The 18,033-nt window shown below is 58.3% G+C and overlaps 1 protein-coding gene across 2 annotated transcripts in view; it reads right to left on the reverse strand.

Moving 5' to 3' along the window:
• The window catches only part of OSBPL5 (oxysterol binding protein like 5), an 80,960-nt gene extending 65,087 nt beyond the window's left edge, over nt 1–15,873 (reverse strand). For both annotated transcript variants that reach the window (XM_033208268.1, XM_033208266.1), the window contains exon 1: nt 15,734–15,873. The gene's annotated coding sequence lies outside the window, so the exon portion shown is untranslated. The remainder of the gene's footprint in view (nt 1–15,733) is intronic.
• Nucleotides 15,874–18,033: the final 2,160 nt, after the last annotated feature.

Here is an 18,033-nt window from a genome sequence, read left to right on the forward strand (position 1 = left end):
TGCTCACCGCCCCATCCCAGGCACACACACAGATGCATGGACACACACAACCACAGGCATGGCACACACACATACACATGTGCACAGATGCATGCCTGCACACACATGCATAAGCACACAGATATGCATGCACACACACAGACACACACACATAGCAAATCAGGATGCAGAAGCCAACCAGTGGCTGTTTCCCCTGTTGGCATAGCTGCTGCCTCCCAAGAGGGCACTGTTGCCCAGAAGCCCAGGCAGGAGGCTCCAGGCTGAGCCAGTACAAAAAGGCAGGTCGCCCTCAGGAGCCAGGATCCCAAGTTCCCCGGGGAAGCAGACAGTACTTTTCTCCTTCTCACTTTTTAAAGACGGCTTTGTTTAAAAAACGTTTTTTGGTTCCCAGGTAAACATGTCTGATGCAACCACAGCCTTGTCCCAGGTTGTCTTCCGGGGTCCTGGGACCAGGCTGCAGCCTTGGGGAGGAACCCAGCAGCTCCTCCTCCTCCTTAGGGAGGAGCCCAGCAGCCCCTAGGTGGGCATGCCCCTCCTGTCCAAGCTAGGCCACCGTGTCCATAGCGTGTAGGAACCATCTCAGGGGTAAGCCAGGGGTCAGGAGGCCAGGGGATCAAGGTGTCCCACCTCACAGACACAGGCCGGCGGCCTGTGGTGTCGTGAGAGCTGGACAAACATGCCTCCAGCGGGAGCAGAACTCTTCCCTTCCCTGGGGTGGGGTCTCCCTGGTGGCCACATCCAACTTTCATTCCCAGCTCACTGCTGACAGCCTGGGTGCCCCAGGCAGCTCCTGGTTTCTTGAAAGGCCTCATTATTCTCATCTGTGAAATACACCCTGCTCCCTAGAACTACACACGACTGTGATCACGCACGCCTGCCTCTGTGATGTCATCCCCATGCCCCAGAATGCCACCCCTGGTCTTTCTATAGGTTCCGATCCTAGTCCATCTTCCCCGGAGTCACGGCAGGCTGCCCACTGTGGCCACCCTCTCCCAGCGGTGGAGGGTTGCATTGTGTCTTCATGCAAGATGCATCCAAGTCCTAACCTCAGTACTTGTGACCCTGACCTTGGAAAGAGGGTCACTGCCTGGGGTCCTCGTCCAATGACTGGGGTCCACGTGTGACAAGACAGGGGAGGAGACGCAGACAGAGGAGAATGTGCTGTGAAGACAGAGGCCGAGATCGGAGCGATGCAGCCACAAGCCAAGGAACACCTGGAGTCCCCGGGAGCTGGAAGAGGCAGGAAGAATCCTCCCCCAGCGCCTTTGGAGGGAGTGCAGGCCGGCCAGCACTGGGATTTCAGACTTCTGGGCCCCACCACTGTAAATGAATGAATCTTAGAATCTTGTTCTAAGCCACCCAGTTTGCGGTCATTTGTTATGGCAGCCCCAGAGCACCCATGCCCTGGGTACAGAGCTGGGAGCAGGGAAGAGCCTGGCCAATGGTGCGAACGCCTCTTCCTCAGCCCCTCTGCCACCGGCATGGAAACTCCCGCTCCACACAGCAGGTGACCAGACACCCAGCATCAGCCTGACCCTGACCCGCCGCTTCCTGTCAGCACAGCTGTCTTCCCCACTCCCCATGTGCTGGGGGCGCAACCAAACCGTCCTCCTGCCCTTTCCCCCATGAAAAGCCAAGGGGGGCCGGGCGCGGCGGCTCACGCCTGTAATCCCAGCACTTTGGGAGGCTGAGGCGGGCGGATCACGAGGTCAGGAGATCGAGACCATCCCGGCTAACATGATGAAACCCAGTCTCTACTAAAAATACAAAAAATTGGTCAGGCACAGTGGCAAGCGCTTGTAGTCCCAGCTACTTGGGAGGCTGAGGCAGGAGAATGGCGTGAACCCGGGAGGCGGAGCTTGCAGTGAGCCGAGATTGCACTACTGCACTCCAGCCTGGGCGACAGAGCAAGACTCCGTCTCAAAAAAAAAAAAAAGAAAAGAAAAGCCAAGGGGTGGAAGAGGAAGCCTCATGTACCTTTATTTCCCCCATGGCACAAAAAACGGTTCTCACACCCCTCTGGAATCCCTGCTGAACACGCTGTCCTGGCATTAATCCAACAAGAAAACCGGTGACTCCTTGGAGAATGGGCCGCGACTCGGCAGATGCCAGTCTGCCCCGTGGGACGGGGTCTCCATGCAACACAGCCGCACTGTGCTGGGAACCTGGATGGGCCCTGTCACTGGGGTCACCTTCTCCTGCCTCCCCGGGGCGGGCTTTGCGGCCCCGACAGCTGCCTGTTCCTCAGGCTGCTCCTGGAGAGGGGCCCGTTCTCAAATCCCCTGGAATTGGCCACTGAGATGCCCCCTCTGCCTCTCAAGCCAGCTTGGAAGTATGCACGTCACCGATGCCCCAGGTGACACCAGCAGTACAGGCGGCCTTCACCATTAGGTCACAGTGAGAAAGCGAGGCCTTCTCCATTCTCTTCCCAGCCTCCTGATTACATCAAGGGACAAGAGTATGGGTCTTTATGGTGGCTCTGCCCCTGCTCATCTCTCTATTTAAGGAAGGCAGGGTGGCCCTGGGCGCGAAGCTCACAGCAAACAATGTGAGTCCCTGTGGCCAGAGCACCCAAAAGCTAACATGTAGTCAGTGGTTCGTGTGCATTGTGCATGTTTTCATAGTTACCTGCAATTTATCACGGGTGATGTTGATTTTTTAACTGCAGCAACGATTAACACATCTTCTAGGTTATAAATATACTTCAAAAGGAAGTGAGTTGATTTATTAAAGAGCTAGGTCTTAAATAACAGTATAGGTGACATTGGACTGCCAAGGTGGTCTGCGCACACTGAAAGCTGTTCTAAAAATGCCAGAAGCTGCTCAAAGTGTGGGGCTCCTTCCTGACCAAGAGACCCCTATGTTCCCTTCTCCTGCGGGCAGGGACCAGGCCTTGGTTTTCACCCCCTCCCAGGGATCCCACCCGGAACAGCAGTGGGGGCCTGCAGGATTATCGGAGTAGCCTGCAGGGTGCGATGGGCTCGGGCTTGGGCGAGGCACGCAGCGTCCCTAAGCCTAGTTCTATCCTGAAAGGGCACTTAAGTGTGAACAGAACCAGTGCCTGCAAAACCTCCAGGAAGAGCTGGGTGCAAGCAGGCGTTTGATACACGCTGCTGGCTGTCAATACCGTGTGATCCGCACTGGATGCTGAGTGAGAATCAGAAAAATGAGGAACACAGAAAAGACTCCCCCTAAACAGCCCAATCAAGCACCATGAAATACCGCGTGCCAGGCCTCATTCACGCCTCGCTGGCACTTCCTGGGTCCTCCTGCCACGTCCGTCCGCTCCTGATTTACTCACTTTTCCAACAATCTTACTCATCTGGTTTCCTAGACAGCAGTGGGTGGGAATGATCACTGACAGCTCCTCCGACAAGGAGAAGAGGAGGAGTCTGGGGCCATTGAGTACAGGGAGAAACAGCCCACAGAGTGCAACATCCCCCAGGCGCCAGGGAGTCCCGGCTACGAGGTGAGCTGCTTCCAGTCCCAGTCCTGTCATGTAGGGGTGAGTGACTACGGATAGGTTTCTTCACCTCTCTGAGCCCCCGTGTCCCCATCTGTAAGATGGGGACAATGATAGAACTTATGGCATAGGTTGGCCGGGCACGGTGGCTCAAGCCTGTAATCCCAGCACTTTGGGAGGCCGAGACGGGTGGATCATGAGGTCAGGAGATCGAGACCATCCTGGCTAACACGGTGAAACCCCGTCTCTACTAAAAATACAAAAAACTACTAGCCGGGCGAGGTGGCGGGCGCCTGTAGTCCCAGCTACTCGGGAGGCTGAGGCAGGAGAATGGCGTAAACCCGGAAGGCGGAGCTTGCAGTGAGCTGAGATCCGGCCACTGCACTCCAGCTTGGGCGACAGAGCGAGACTCCGTCTAAAAAAAAAAAAAAAAGAACTTATGGCATAGGGTTGTTTCAAGGGTTAAAGGAGATAAGTCATTCCAAAAGCCTCAATAAAATACATGTTAATCATTATCAAAATTAACTGTCACAATGACACAAGTCAGCAGGAAGAGGGTTCCAGTGTCTCTCATGTAGACCTCAAGGTTGCACGCAATGCATTTTGGGATATGCACGGAACAGCGCAAATGTGTGTAAAGATCTGAGCCTCCGTGGGATAAGCTGCTCTTGTGCAGGAAAGCTCCCTCTAGCCTGAAGATGTGGCTCACTGAGGTCACAAATTCCCGGGGCTATTCCTGCTCCGGCAAGCTGCGGGGGGCTGATGACGCCAGCACCGTCGCTAGGGCTGAGGCCCAGGAATAATGAATGGCCACAGCCAGGAGAACAGGCGCCCACCAGACACAAACAGCATGTTCCTTGCACATTCAAAGCAGACACAGTTTAAAAAAAATGAACGGGGCGGGAGGACAGTTATTTGCCTGTGGTCATTCGTTACACCTCAGTTTAAAAACTGACCACAGGCTCAAGCTGCCGGGAAGCAGCGGCCCACGTTGGCGCGACTCCCGAGCGGCCCACCAGGCCCGGCTGTGAGTACGGGTGGGTGTCCACAACGGCTGCTCGGGAGAAGGCTTCCGTTTTCGTTTTCTTTTTTGCTGCATTTGGAGTTCTCGTCGGAGCTCTGGACAGCAGAGGCTCCATATAGGTGAAGCCTAGATAACGTGGCTGCAGCTGGGAGCCCCAGGGTTACGGGCTCCCCGACAGTGCTGTGGACACTGCACACACAGCAGGGAGCCCCAGGGCAGGCCCACAGCCCCTGAGGAAGGTCTGTGCCCGGGAAATACACAGCATTCAAACCGCCGCTGGTGTGTGGCCCCTTATCCGCCCTCCCTGGGAGGAAAGGCCCCATGTGGTGTCCAGAGGGCTGCTGTAGGAGGTGTTTGCTGAACTGGAGGGCAAAGGCGAAGGGGCGGCTGACACACTCCAGCCCGCAGATACTGGCCCAGATGCTGGGACCTGGAGAGCACGGCCCTGCGTGCAGCACCTGCCAGCGGGTGGCAGGATGCGTCGTAGAGGGCTTGCTGACCCCACACACGCCGAGTGACCCGCATCCCGGTGGGACAGAGTGGCTGACGGCATGTGGCCCAGGAGGGGTGAGCCTGGAAGGGTGAGCGTGTTCCTGCTGATGCTTCCTTCACAAGCAGGGGTCTCTACAGCTCCCCCAGGTTCCAGCTGAGCTGGGGCTCTTGGGAGGGCATAAAACAGTCAAGATTCAAGCAGGTGAAATCTGAGAACTTTGCACACACTCAAGGGTGTGGAAAGCCTCTGATCACATCAGAATCTCACTCCCAGCAAACGCTGGGTCCTCACAGGAAATACAAACAGAACCCACTGACGAGACGCCCGGGGTTAGTCTGGCCGCTCCACTACCCACGGTCACGGGCTAAATTGTGTCCCCCCAATTCATGTGCTGATATCTTAGTCCCTAGGACCTAAGAAAGTGGCTGTACTTGGAGATGGGGTCTTTAAGGAGCACATTAAATTAAAACAGGTCATTAGGGTGGGCCCTAGTCCAATCTCACTGGTATCCTTATAAAAAGAGGAGATGAGGACACAGGCACACAGAGGGATGACCCTGCAAGGACACAGGGGGAAGGTGGTTGCCTGCACGATCAGGAGCGAGGCCTCAGGAGAAACCAGCCCTGCAAGGCCTTGATCTTGGACTCCAGCCTCCAGAACTGAGAGAGAATCAACGTCTGGGCTGCTTAGCGGTGGAAACCCCTGCAAACTCATACACCCGCCCAGGAGGGCCTTCCTAGGACAGATGGACTATAGCACCAGCTTCCTTGGGAAAAGGGGATTTCTCCCTGGCCACATCTGGAGGTGCCACAGGGCCCCTCTCCCAGGAATAATGCCTGGCACACCCTGGCAGACTTGGGCTCAAATCCTGCCTGGGCCACGTCCCAGCTGGAGACCTGGAGTGATCCCAAGCACCGAGGGGGGATGGGTACCCTAGCTCTGCCATTCACTCACCTCAACTCTGCCACTCACTCATCCCAGCTCTGCCACTCACCTCAGCTCTGCCACTCACTCATCCCAGCTCTGCCACTCACCCCAGCTCTGCCACTCATGTCCCAAGCAGCCGGATGGCTAGGGGAGCAGCCATTATGCCGACAGTTCGCTTCCATTTAACCCAGCTTTGTGGAGGTGCTGCGGGTCTGGGGCTTGGCCGGTATTCCCAAGCCCCGTCTCCCCATCTTTGGCAAGGCCACACACGTGTGGTTTCAGCAAGGGGTTGCAGTGCTGGAACAGGCTGTGAGCAGACCTGCAGAATCTCTGCCAGACCCTGCCCTTCCTGGACCCTCAGTCTCAGGCTCAAGCCTGTGTTCCTGGTTTTAATTAACAAAATGTGTTGGTCACTGAGAGGCCCCTGGGGGGCCCTGGCAAACATCTCTGTAAGGTGTGTTTCTTGGGGGCCAGGATTCCTCCCGCTGCCCTATGCTGAGGCAGAGTAAGGGGGCGCGGTAGGCATGATTCCCTCTGGGACAAGGGGGAAGGGAAGGCAGCACTGAGCACAGGAGAGACTGGGCCACATCCCACTGGGCTGCTGACCCCACCCCAGGTCAGTCCCCTGGGGGAGTGCCCTCGGCTGTGCCCAAGGAAACCAGAACGCAGACCTTGCTCCAGGGACGGAATGGAAGTACCAGAAAGTCCTTCCGAAGGATGGAAATCCATGTGATTACATACATAAAGCAAGGAAAATATACAAGGAATACAGAACCATGCAGACAAGAAGAGGTTGCAGAGGGCAGTGAACTACTGTTTTTGCGACTTCTCTGTGACTCTAAAACGATCAGAAAGAAGGATGTGAGCAGAACATCGGTGGTCACGTGACATCTGTCTGTGTGTGTTTACGGATCCATCCATATATAGTAAAGCCCAAAACTCGCCTGGGAGCATGAGCCTGGAAACCCAGGATAGCGGCTCTGGGGAAAGCAGGGAGCTCTGGGGCCCTCCCTACACACAACTTGTAGCTGTTGAAAGACGCCTAAAGCAAATACAGCCAGGTGCCAGGACCTTGACAAGGCTGGGGTTGGTTCTGTTATTCTGTATGGTTCCTGTGTTTACATCTTTCCTGGTGAAAGTTTTCATTAATGATAGGCGTGATAGGCGGTGGCCCCTCCCTGCTCTGAGAGCCCGTGCCACTTCCACACAGGCCTAGGGCTGGCACTCACGATGAGCTGGCTCATGCTCCCACCACGTCCCGAGGCACCTCCAGGGGGCTGTCCCTGCAATGGCCCATTTCACAGACAAGGAAACCAAAGTCTGGGGCTTTAGGACTTGCCCACGGCCCCACAGGGTGGGGATTCCCACCTGCTTTGCCAACTGCTAAGCCCATGTTCTAAGCACTGTGCCCCTGTCCACAAGGTCAGACGGGTCACTCCTCGGGGCCCCCAAGGGCAGCAAACTCCCAGCTCGCACAGGTCAGAAGGTGAAGGGCACCTTTACAGGGCGGTGCTTACGGCCCAGGGCACCTGGCTTCACGCACTAACGATCAGAGGGCTGCGTGCCTCTGTGCAAATCACACAGGCCAAACACACGGGAGCAGGCTCACGGCCCACGAGGGAGGAAAGCAAGCGGCACTTCCTGAGCACGTGGGAAAAAGTGGGCCTTGCAGGGCCCAGATCTAAGGGAACCAGGGCCAGCAGCAGAGAGACCCTGACCGGTAAAAGGATGGCAAGGGGCAGATAAGGAATGAGGCTGGACTTTTGAGAGGTCACCCTGATGAGACAGGGTTCCAGGAGAAGGTGATGTCCCCAAGAGACCCAGGGAGGCCAAGATGGGTCCTGGGTACCACGCTAGCTAGCCTAGATGTCCCGTGTGCTGCGGGTACTGAGGCAGCGCTCCGATGGAAGCAGGCTTTGCAGGCCTGGGAAGGGCCTGTGCCAAGACAGACAGGGGCAGGAGAGCCCCAGCCAGCTTGGCTCCATGACTAGGGTGGCTTCACAGGCCAGCCCTGTGCTCAGCGGGTGGGCGCCACAAGGCCACTTCCTGCCACCCACATCACTTTAGAGTGTGAGCACCCAGCAGCCCACGGAGCAGAGACGAAGGCGGCCCCGCCCCCGGCCGGCTGGGGACTGAGTAACTCGTTCTCCTCTGCTTACAGCAACCAGATGAAGGAGAAACTTGTCCAGCCTGCTGGGCTTGCAGCAGCCGGAAGGTTCTTCTGGCTGTTGGTGGGCACCTGCGAGCAGGGAGGGTCTGGGCGGCAAAGAGCCACACAGCTGCACTCGGTGCAGGGCACGAGGGTGGGGATTCCTGATGGCCTCGACCACGGTAGCCATGTGTGTTCAGCAGCACACTGGGGCCAAGCACCCTTGGGTGCTAGTCACCAACAGAGAGCACCTCAGTCCCCCTCTCTCTGGGAGCCTCCGTGGTGCCAGGCTGGGGAGGATGACCCACTGTGGCACGGTAATGGGACAAGCAACCAGGCCCTGTCCCGAAGCGGCCTGTCTCAGGTTTCCAGATGGGTCACATTCTGACATTTCTAGGTGTTCTTCACGCTCCAAACTCTCCCAGCCTCCTGTGGCCAAGCTGCCTGCCCCGGCCTGCCTTTGGGGACAGCTGTGCCGTTCCAAGGCAGAATGTAGGTCTCAGAGCGAGAGAGGTCTGTGCGTTCCTGCAGGAGCTGGGCCCAAAGTAGAAACCCAGCATGGACGCTGGAGTGGGCGAGGGTTCCCTTCAAAGCTGGCTGCTCTTTTCCTCTGCCCCAAGGAGATCAGAGGGTGCCATGTGGCAGCACGTGATCCTACAAAGCACAAAGGGCTCTTGGTGCCCACAAGGGCACCTGCTTTTCCGATCCACAGGGCGCTCTTCCTGTCCTGGCCCCAGGATGTGCAAGATAGCAGGGTGGAGCTTTGTGGGAAAGTGGGGCGTCCTTGGCAGCATCAGGCCAGTCCACCGCCCCAGGATCAGCCACAGGGACACTCCACATGCAGAAGTTAGACTCATGGAGCGTCAGTGACACGAGGCCTCTTCCGGGCTGCACACTGGTGCATGATCAGTGACACATGAGGCCTCTTCCGGGCTGCACACTGGTGCATGGTCAGTGACACATGAGGCCTCTTCCGGGCTGCACACTGATGCATGGTCAGTGACACATGAGACCTCTTCCGGGCTGCACACTGGTGCATGGTCAGTGACACATGAGGCCTCTTCCGGGCTGCACACTGGTGCATGGTCAGTGACACATGAGACCTATTCTGGGCTGCACACTGGTGCATGGTCAGTGACACATGAGACCTCTTCCAGACTGCACACTGGTGCATGGTCAGTGACACATGAGACCTCTTCCGGGCTGCACACTGGTGCAGGAGAGAGGCAGGAGGAAGGATGAGAAAGATTTCCAATCACTCAGTCTCAAACCTTTAAAAATTAGTGGACGCTTCCTTCTGCATAAAACCTGGGGTGCATTCTCAAGATATAAAACAGCTCAAGGCGTAGGAGCAGATGGACAGAAGCCTTTGGAGAAGCCGGGACCTTGGGAGTGAAGAGGGAGCTGTGGATGTCCAAGTTTCCTTCTCAGTTCCTGCCGGGATGTTGCCTGTGTGCAAGTGCCTTAGCCCCACAGGTGTAGGGGTTGGGAGCAAGTGTCAGGGATGGGGGTGCCTTAAGATGGAGAAACTGAGGCCCAGCGAGGAGTAGCACCATGACCCTGCCATTCTTGGGCCCCATTTCCTCCGTCTCAGAGGGGAGCCTGTCAGAAGCTGTGAGCCCTTGGACCAGCCACACTCTGAACACAAGGGACAGCAGGGTGAGGGCACAGGCAAGAGTGCACACACCCTGAGGCCACAGACAATGAAACATGAGGGTTGGTTTTTGCCCAGGTATGTTCTTGAGGCTGGCGCGGGGAAGAGGGAGAACTCTCAGGTGTCCCCGGGGCTGGGGGACCTCACTACCTCTGCAGCTCATCTTTGAGCATTAACACTAAGTCCCAGCACCTTGTCCACAGCACCCCAGCCTCAGGCTAACGAGGTCTGGTACCTAACCCACAAAGTGCTCACTGGTAGGGAGTGTGTGGGCCAGAGACTAAGGCATCCCAGTTCTCCCTGGCCCTGTGCCAGGCCACTCATTGGATCCGCTGCACTCAGGAGCACCATGTGCTGTGGTCCCTGCTCTACAGGTAAGGACAACAGACTCGAAGAGCCCAGGCCAACTGCCTCCCATGGACTCGCTGCCCCTTCACAGGTCAGGAGTCCCCTGAGACAGCTCAGGGCAGCCTGAGACCAATGCCAAGTTCAGGAGCAGAGGAGAGAGCTAGAGAGGTGGAGGGTCTGCCGGCAGGGACAGGGTCCACCTGGGGAGGGCCAGGGCCACCTGGGGTGGCCCAGGACTATCTAAGCCAGGGAGATGGTGGCTAGAGGGTGGAAACCTTTGACTGGCAGCCTATAGGGGTGGGGTAGTGGGTCATGCCAGTCACCCACACAATGGCCAATGCTCACCCAGAGCTTGTGTACAAAGACCATCTCGGGACTTCTCACGGGCCAGCCATGAGCCTCACTTTACAGACGGGGTAACCAAGGTTTAGGAGGCAAATAAAATCTGCTGACCCTGGCACCTGGGGTGAAGAATTCCAGCTGCGTCTTCCTCAGCTAGGCCTTCTGATCAGATCCCAGGCAGTGCCTGCCACCATCACCACCATCAATCTCTTAGGCCCAGCCCCCTCCCTGCCCTGGCCCCGCCAGCCCTCCAGAACAGGGTCACATGCCCCACCCTGGTGCCTAATGGCTGTGGCTTGAATTCTGCTAAATTTGGGTGACTTCCTAAGGCAGCAGGGGGTGGGGTGGGGGTGAGGCTCATCCTGTAAGAAGGGCATCTAGCCTTCCTGCCCCACGGGCCAGCGTCTCCCTGTGGCCAAAGTGAGGAGCCTCCCTAGAGTGCTCCCCTCCCGCCCGGGACCAGGAGCTGCCCCAAAGCAGCACAGTCCAGCAAGCAGGAGGCCAGGACCCTTTAAGCGACCCGACTACTGCACCGTATTCACCGCAATAGGCGGGCATGAGCAGGATGCACTGCTGCCAGAGTCCCGGCCCTTTAAGCGACCCACACTCCCCGCGTCACATTCACCCTAATAGGCAGGCATACAAATGCCTTTGCCTGGAGCGGCAGCCCAGCAAATAGGACCTACAGTGGCACGCCCTTTAGTTGACTGTCTTATTCGCTGCAATAGCTAGACATGAGAAATCCCGCTGGCTGCCAGCAAAGGGGCGCGGAGATGCGGATGCCCCGCCCCAACACCACGCCTTCCTCTGCTGACTATCCCCAAATGCCCCTTTAAATGACAACCCCCCGCCCCCACCCCCACACCGACCGCCGTATTCACCCCAATTGCACATCAATACCTCCGCAGTGCCGGGCCACTGAGCGCTCCCTCCCCTGGCCAAGGAAGGCCCTTCCCCGCGAGGAAGCAGCTGAGAATGGGCCAGCGAGAGAAGGGGACAAAGGCACGGGCGACAGAGCGCCCTCTGTGCCGTCCCCGAGTGCCTGGAGGCCCGTTCCCTCCTTGCTCAGAAGCACAGGGCACTTCCCAAGGGGCTATCCATGGCCGGCAGTCAGGGGCCTGCTGTCTCCAAGCTGGGGTGGTGCTTCTGCTCTGCCAGGTACAGCAGGGCTTAATACAGGTTTGCAAACGCCCCTGGCCTTGGATGAAGGGAAGGCGACCCCAGGCTGGTCACAACGGGCAGCCTGACCAGCTGCCTGCCGAGGTGGGGTATCCCCCACATCTCCTCCCTATTTCCCACTTAAACTCCCTAAGAATGTACATAGTTAGAGGGAATACTGTTCAGATGTTGAACCTCATCTTTCCCCTTCATCCTTCTCTTCGTGTCAGCAGGGTCAGAGGGGATCCACAGGCCAGTTAAGTGCATCTGCATTCACCAAATAAAATATTAGGCACCTCGAGGAGGTGAGACACCCTAAGGGCTTCATTCCTAAATCAGAGATGATGGGACCCTGGGAAGAGTCATACACACACTCTTGTCCTCGCCATCCTAGGGCATGGAGGAAATAAGCTGGTCACATCCCATACCAGTCGATGCTGGTGAAACCAGGACATGGTGGGTGGGACTTGCTAGATGGGGGCAGCCAGTCTCAACATACTGGCCTCCCTGGGATGAGACAGTATGATGGCTTTCCACATGTCCCTCACTTAACCATAGAGCACCTACTGTGTGCCAGCCCCTGGGAAGAGAGCCCGGAGCAGACTTGCAGGCAACCGTGCATGGAGACAGATGCCACGCACCAGCGGCGCCCACCATGGACCGAGCTTGGCCCAATTGCTTTCTCCACAGGAAGCCATTCAATTAAACAAACAAGATCATTTCAGTATAAATAAAGAGAAAATAAAACACAGAGCTGAGAACTGCTTTGGAATGGATATCATGTCAGAATGGATCTCTCAGCGGAGGTGGCATCCGAGCTGGGACCTGAATTAGATGGAGCCCACCAAGTGTAGATACAAGGAGGGGACAAAAACAGAGGCACAGCCAGTGCAAAGGCCCTGGAGTAAGAAGCCAGGGCTGAGGCTGGACCCCTGGGAGCAAGGAGGGGAGAGGGAGGGGAGGGAAGGGGGAGAGGAGGACAGGGGAAGGGAGGCGGAGTGGAGGGGTGTCTAGGGCCTGTGGGGTCTGGAAAGGGGTCAGGACTTACTGAGACCCATGGCAAATCTCAAAGGGCTATAAGTAGGCAAACTACATGAAGTGGTTTATCTTTTTAAACAACATGCTGGCTGCTGGCTGCTGGCTGCTGGCTGGAGAAGGGCTAGGAAGGCCATGAAAGGGGAACCTTGCAGGTAGCTGATGTGGAGCTCCAGGCAAGAGCTGGTAGGGCCAGGAGGGGAGTGGAGGCCAGCCCTGGAGGGAGCAGCCGGATGTGAGGCAGGCTAGCCGAGCAAAGCTTTTGCTTTCACCCTGGGTGGCTCTGAGATTTGCAACAAAGGCCCTCTAGGAATTCTAGATCCCTCTAAGCCAGCCAACAAGGCTCATGTCCCATCCCCTCCCCATCTCCCACCTCAAGCCCTGGTCCTGAGGACACAGCTGGTGCCCAGGGCTCCATTTAGTGTAGATGCCAGCACAAGGCAACCTCACACCCTCGTGGACATGATCCCAGAGGCCCTGGCTCAGAACAGCTGTGATGCTAAGCGAACAACGCGGTCCTCAGTCCAAGTCCTTTGTACTCGACCGCCAACCCTACCACTCTCTGCAGCAGCTTCACTATCTGCCCATACATCTCCACGGGAAAGGTGACCCAGCCGTGGCCAAGACCCAGTCACCAAGGCCCCAAAACCCTTAAAAATCTTGACCAGCCCAGGAGCCCCAACCTCAGGCTGTCAGTTGCCTCCTCAAGCTGCAGGCTCAGTAAGTCATCAAGCAAAGCTGGCATCAAGAACAATATTCTTTTCCTTTGTGCCGGTCACAAGGAGCACAAGGACATCCAGGGCAGCATGCCTGTCCCTGTTGGGAGGCCAGTGGCCTTCATCTGCACCACCCAACATCCACTCTCCAGCACACCAGTGCGTTCCCTGGGCTGCCCTGCCAACCCTGCAAGCAGTGAGCACTTCTACCCACCTGGCCCTTGGACTCCACAAGGGGAGCTGCACCTGACGGCTCCCTCCCTGACAGCTCCCTTCCTATCAAAATGATCGGGATCCTTTTGGCACGATGCACCCCTGGGCCTCGGCCCCTCTACAACCCCCTGTCCAGGAGGTCCGAGCTTCCAACCCCCCAGGCCTCTCTGGGAGAACCCTGAGCTGGGTCCACAACGTTTCTTAGCTGCGGTCACAGACTCAGATTCACCTGTCCCTTGAACAATAAATGGGAATGGGGTGGGATGCACCTTCTGTCATCTTGGGTAAGTTCTCCACCTGCATGCTGTGCCTGTATGTGTGCAAACGCGTGCGGGCTTAACCATAGCATCAGCAGAGAGCACCAGTCCCCAAAACACAGCTGTCAGAGACACACACAGCCCTTCTACCCGCCGGCTTGTCACGGGGTGCTTCTCCCTCCCGCAAGCGTTACATGTCAGATTAGTATCAGAGCTCAGAGCAAGGCCAGGATTTCAGGAGAGAAACTGATAGCAGGCATTCTCAGCATAGTAAATACAACCCTGGGTGGGGGCGGGGCAGGGGTTCCTGCATTCGCGTTCTGTGAAGAGCTGAAAGCAGTCCTTGGAAGAACTTGGCCTATTCATGGCCCAATCTGGACCCAGCAAGGAGCCTCCACTGGACACGCAGGATGGCTGCCCAGGGATCAACATCTGCAGGGCAGCCTCTCCAAGACCAGGCCCAGGACTGCGGGTCAGAGGCTCCTCATGAGGCCCATCTGCTGTGTCACCTTTCCTACACACAGCCTGGCAAGACAGACACACGCAGTGCCTGCCTCCTGGGCACCCCGGGCCAGCCCCACACGCGTGCAAGCAGACAATAGGATCTGGAGTTCTGGAGCCTGAGGCCTGAAGGGAACAGCCGGGCACCTGACGCCACCCCAGGTTGCCCCAAACCTGCCTGATGCCTGCAAAGCCCCCTCTCACCTGGCAGGTTCAAGGAACCGCAAGGCCCCTGTGTACCAAGGCGGTGGGATAAAAACGTGCAGAGGCGCCTTACTCTTGGGGGTGGGGGCAGGGTTTCTGTTCAGTCCGGGATCTGGATCAGCCCTGGCGCAGGCAGACCCAAAAGCATCTACCTAGGATCCCAAAGGCTGGCCCACTTCTCCCGACTTTGGGAGGCTGTATCAGGTGGGGTGGGACCCTTACAGAAGTCGGCCTGTAAAAGGCACCTTGAACAGACTGGGGCAACACACAGAGGGGAGCAAGTTACCAAATGGCAAGAGACGAAATCCACCCAGCCGCTTCGGCAGGGCAGACCCGTTCAGCCCAAGAATGAGGGAAGGGCAGTGGGCTCAGCCCAGGGATGAGAGAGGGGCAGGTAAGCCCACCCTGTGACCCCTCCATACCCCCAGGAGTCACCCCAAACCCTAACTCCAGTTGGCTTCTGACAGGAGGCAGCCCAGAGGTCTGGGTGGGGGTCGGGGCGGTGCCTGGGAAGCCCAGGACGGGCCTGTTGCCCGGGGCGGGGGGCTGCAGACTCCAGCCTCCTTCCTGCCTGCCCCACCCTCCCGTACCCCGCTCCCCGGGAGGAATCTTCAAGTGCACCAGACCCTCTTGAGGACTCAGGCACCTCAACAGTCCCTGAGGCTCCACATCCTCAGGGGGTCAGTGCCCCAGAGATGGGGACTGTGGGCAAGGGTCCTTCCCTGGCCTGTAATCCAGGCAGCCCCCTGACTCTGCGGACTCAGACACAGCCGCCCTCCCAAGCCCGCAGCTGGGACGCCAGACTCAGATCCCAGACCCCACGCAGGCTCCTTGGAGCCCGCGTCGGCCGAGCTGGGGACACAGACCCCCGCACTGGCCAGGGTCTGGGCGGTCAGACCCAGCCACCCTGCCTGGCGGTCCCGTCTCCTTTAAGCCCCACCAAGTGGGGAGCCGTGCTGGGCGCGCCACTTCCCACTCGCGGGCCCCACCCGCCCCAACCCGCCAGGCGCCGACTCGCCCTGGCCCGGGGCGCCCCCAGGCTCCCCCGCGCGCGACCGGCCCCTGCGCGGCTCCCCGCACTGGCCACTGCCAGGGTCCGCGGGCTGCAGCGCGGGCTCCCGGATCCCTTCGGCAGACCCCCCGCGGCCCCAGGTTCGCTCCGGCCCTGCCCGGCGGGGCCCTCCGGATTCTTCCCAGTCCGCCATCCCCGCGCCGTCCCCCGCTGCCCCCCGGGCCGCCGCGCTCCTACCTCCTACCGTGCTGCGAGCTCGGTGCTCCGGGACGGCCGGGCGCGCGGGGGCTCCGCTGGAGGCGCGGGCCCGGCTGCAGGAAATGCCAGCAGATGGTCCCTCCGCGCGAGGCGGAGCGAGGGCGCGGCGGAGGGAGGAGGCCCAGGGAGCCCGGAGGCGGGAGGAGGAGGCGCGGCGGCCGCAAAACCCGGGCCGAATCGCCGCGCGGAGCGGGCGCCGCCCAGGGGGCCCCCCCACCGGCTGCTGCTTCTCCTCGCCCCCCAACCCCCCGCGCGCGCTCCGGGGCTCACACTCACCCGGGCGGCCAGAGGTCGGGACACTCCGCTGAAAATGGCCAGGAGGCTTGGCGGGGTGGGCAGTGGTGAGTGGGGTCAGCTTAGTGGGGTTCTCCAATTTAGGGGTGCAGGCCCCCAGCCCACCCTAGCCAGAGTGTGAGGCGCCTTCTCTCCCTCTCTGAACCCAAGAAACTGTCGCCGTTTCTCCCCGTCTCAGGAACCATCAGAACACAAGAGGAGCCCCAGACATCTAAGACTATTGTCCCTGTCCCTTATGTGCTAAGAAGGACCCTCAGTCACACTCTATGTTTCTAACTGTACGTCTTTCTCAGGACTCTTTTGACAAGAACCTCCCTCATGTGCATTTCTTCCTGTGTTTCCTCCTCACTTTTTTCTACCCCCCAGAGACCTTTTTAGACTCCCTCAGTTCTCTTATATATAAAACACATTCTAATTCCCCTAAACAGCATCCCGAGTGGGAGCTGAGAAGTCCTCCCCTGGCCCCTGGCTCCCTGCCTGTAGACCCTGAATTGGGTGTGAGCCCAGGGTTGGCCCCAAGGCGTTTGCAGCCATAGTATACAAGCCTGAGGTGCCCTGCAGGTCCTTCCTATGGTATGCCCCCAAATGATCAGCAAAACTGGGAGCTGGGCTCTAGCATCCCCAGATGTAGGTAGACCCAAAAGGGCGCTGAGCCTTTTCCACGGAGAACCTTAAAAGGGACAGAACTGACCCTCCGCAGAGAGCCCCGGGCTCCTTCCCACACAGAACTGCCACTGACAAGCGTGTTTCCACGGTTTCACGCTGCAGGTGCATTCGGGAGGCCCTAAGCCTGGCTATCGAGGGCGTGTGCAAGACCTCCCAGCAGGGCTGTGGAGGGTGAGCCGCCCAGGAAGACTCCTTCCAGCACCTGAAGGGGGAGTGGCACAGCATGCAGGTGCTCTGCCCACAACAACCCAGACCCCTTCTCCTCTCAGCCCTAGCCTTGCCCACCCCTTTAGACAAGTTGGTGGGTATCCTCCTGTGGATAGCAGCACCAGCCGCTTGTGTGCCGATCACAGGAACCCACGGCTTATGAAGGCGAGTTGGCTACTTGGACTTGCCCTAAGCTTACCCCCAGGGCTAGCCTTGCCATTCCATAGTCACCTTGTGAGGTCTTGGGATGCAGAACTGCTCAGTCAAGATGCTCAGGGCCATGGTGGGACCCTGCTCCGCGTGGCCTGTGGCAGGTGGCCTCTGCCTCTCCAGGAAAGGGTCTGTGCATCCGGGATCCACAGACACCTGCTGGGTTTGCTCTATGAAGACTCCACCCAAAGCTGGGGTGCTGCTGCCTGGTAAATTGCTGGTTGCTGGGGCCAATCCAAAGGGAATTATGGAAGAAAACAAAGCCCCTATCCCTAGGGCAGAGGTCTCAGGGGCCGAAGTATGGAAGGTTGCCAGTTGCTTGATGCTGGCTGTCCGGGGCCTGGGTTTCATGAAATGACACTGCTGAGGGCAGAGGTCAAAAGTCAAAGAGGCACCTGACAGGGTGAGGAAAGGGGCCATAGATGACAGCAGGGTGGGGCTGGGGTGGAGCAGGACGAGAGTTAAGCCTCTCACTGGGTTGAGTGTGACAGCCAGATGACCACACAAGAAATGAACACGCCACCTGCCAGGCTGAGCGACAGGTGTCAGGTGTCTGCCCTGCTTCCCAGCAGAGTCTGCATTTTTCCAGAAAGCCCCATTTCCAGCCTCTTGCCTGGTTTCGGAGAGGCAGTGAGCCGAAGAGGTCAGCCCCAACAAGAGGTAGGTCTGAATCCTGCTGCTGCCAGAAAGAAGCTCCGTCACCAGGCTGTGGCTTGTTCCTCCCAGGCCCCCCTTCCTCTCCTGTCAGATGAACACGGCATCTGTGCCTGGTGGTCAGCGCAGGAAATGAGGGCGTGAGAGTTCTCAGAGACGGGCAGAGCCAGGTGCCAATGGCACCAGCTTTAGGGGGGCACGCCCGATAGGCCCCACCGTCCAGGAGCCCTTGAGCAAGTTCATGCAAC

Source organism: Trachypithecus francoisi, unplaced genomic scaffold (genome assembly GCF_009764315.1).
Source record: "Trachypithecus francoisi isolate TF-2019V2 unplaced genomic scaffold, Tfra_2.0 Lachesis_group8, whole genome shotgun sequence".
Classification (NCBI taxonomy): domain Eukaryota; kingdom Metazoa; phylum Chordata; class Mammalia; order Primates; family Cercopithecidae; genus Trachypithecus; species Trachypithecus francoisi.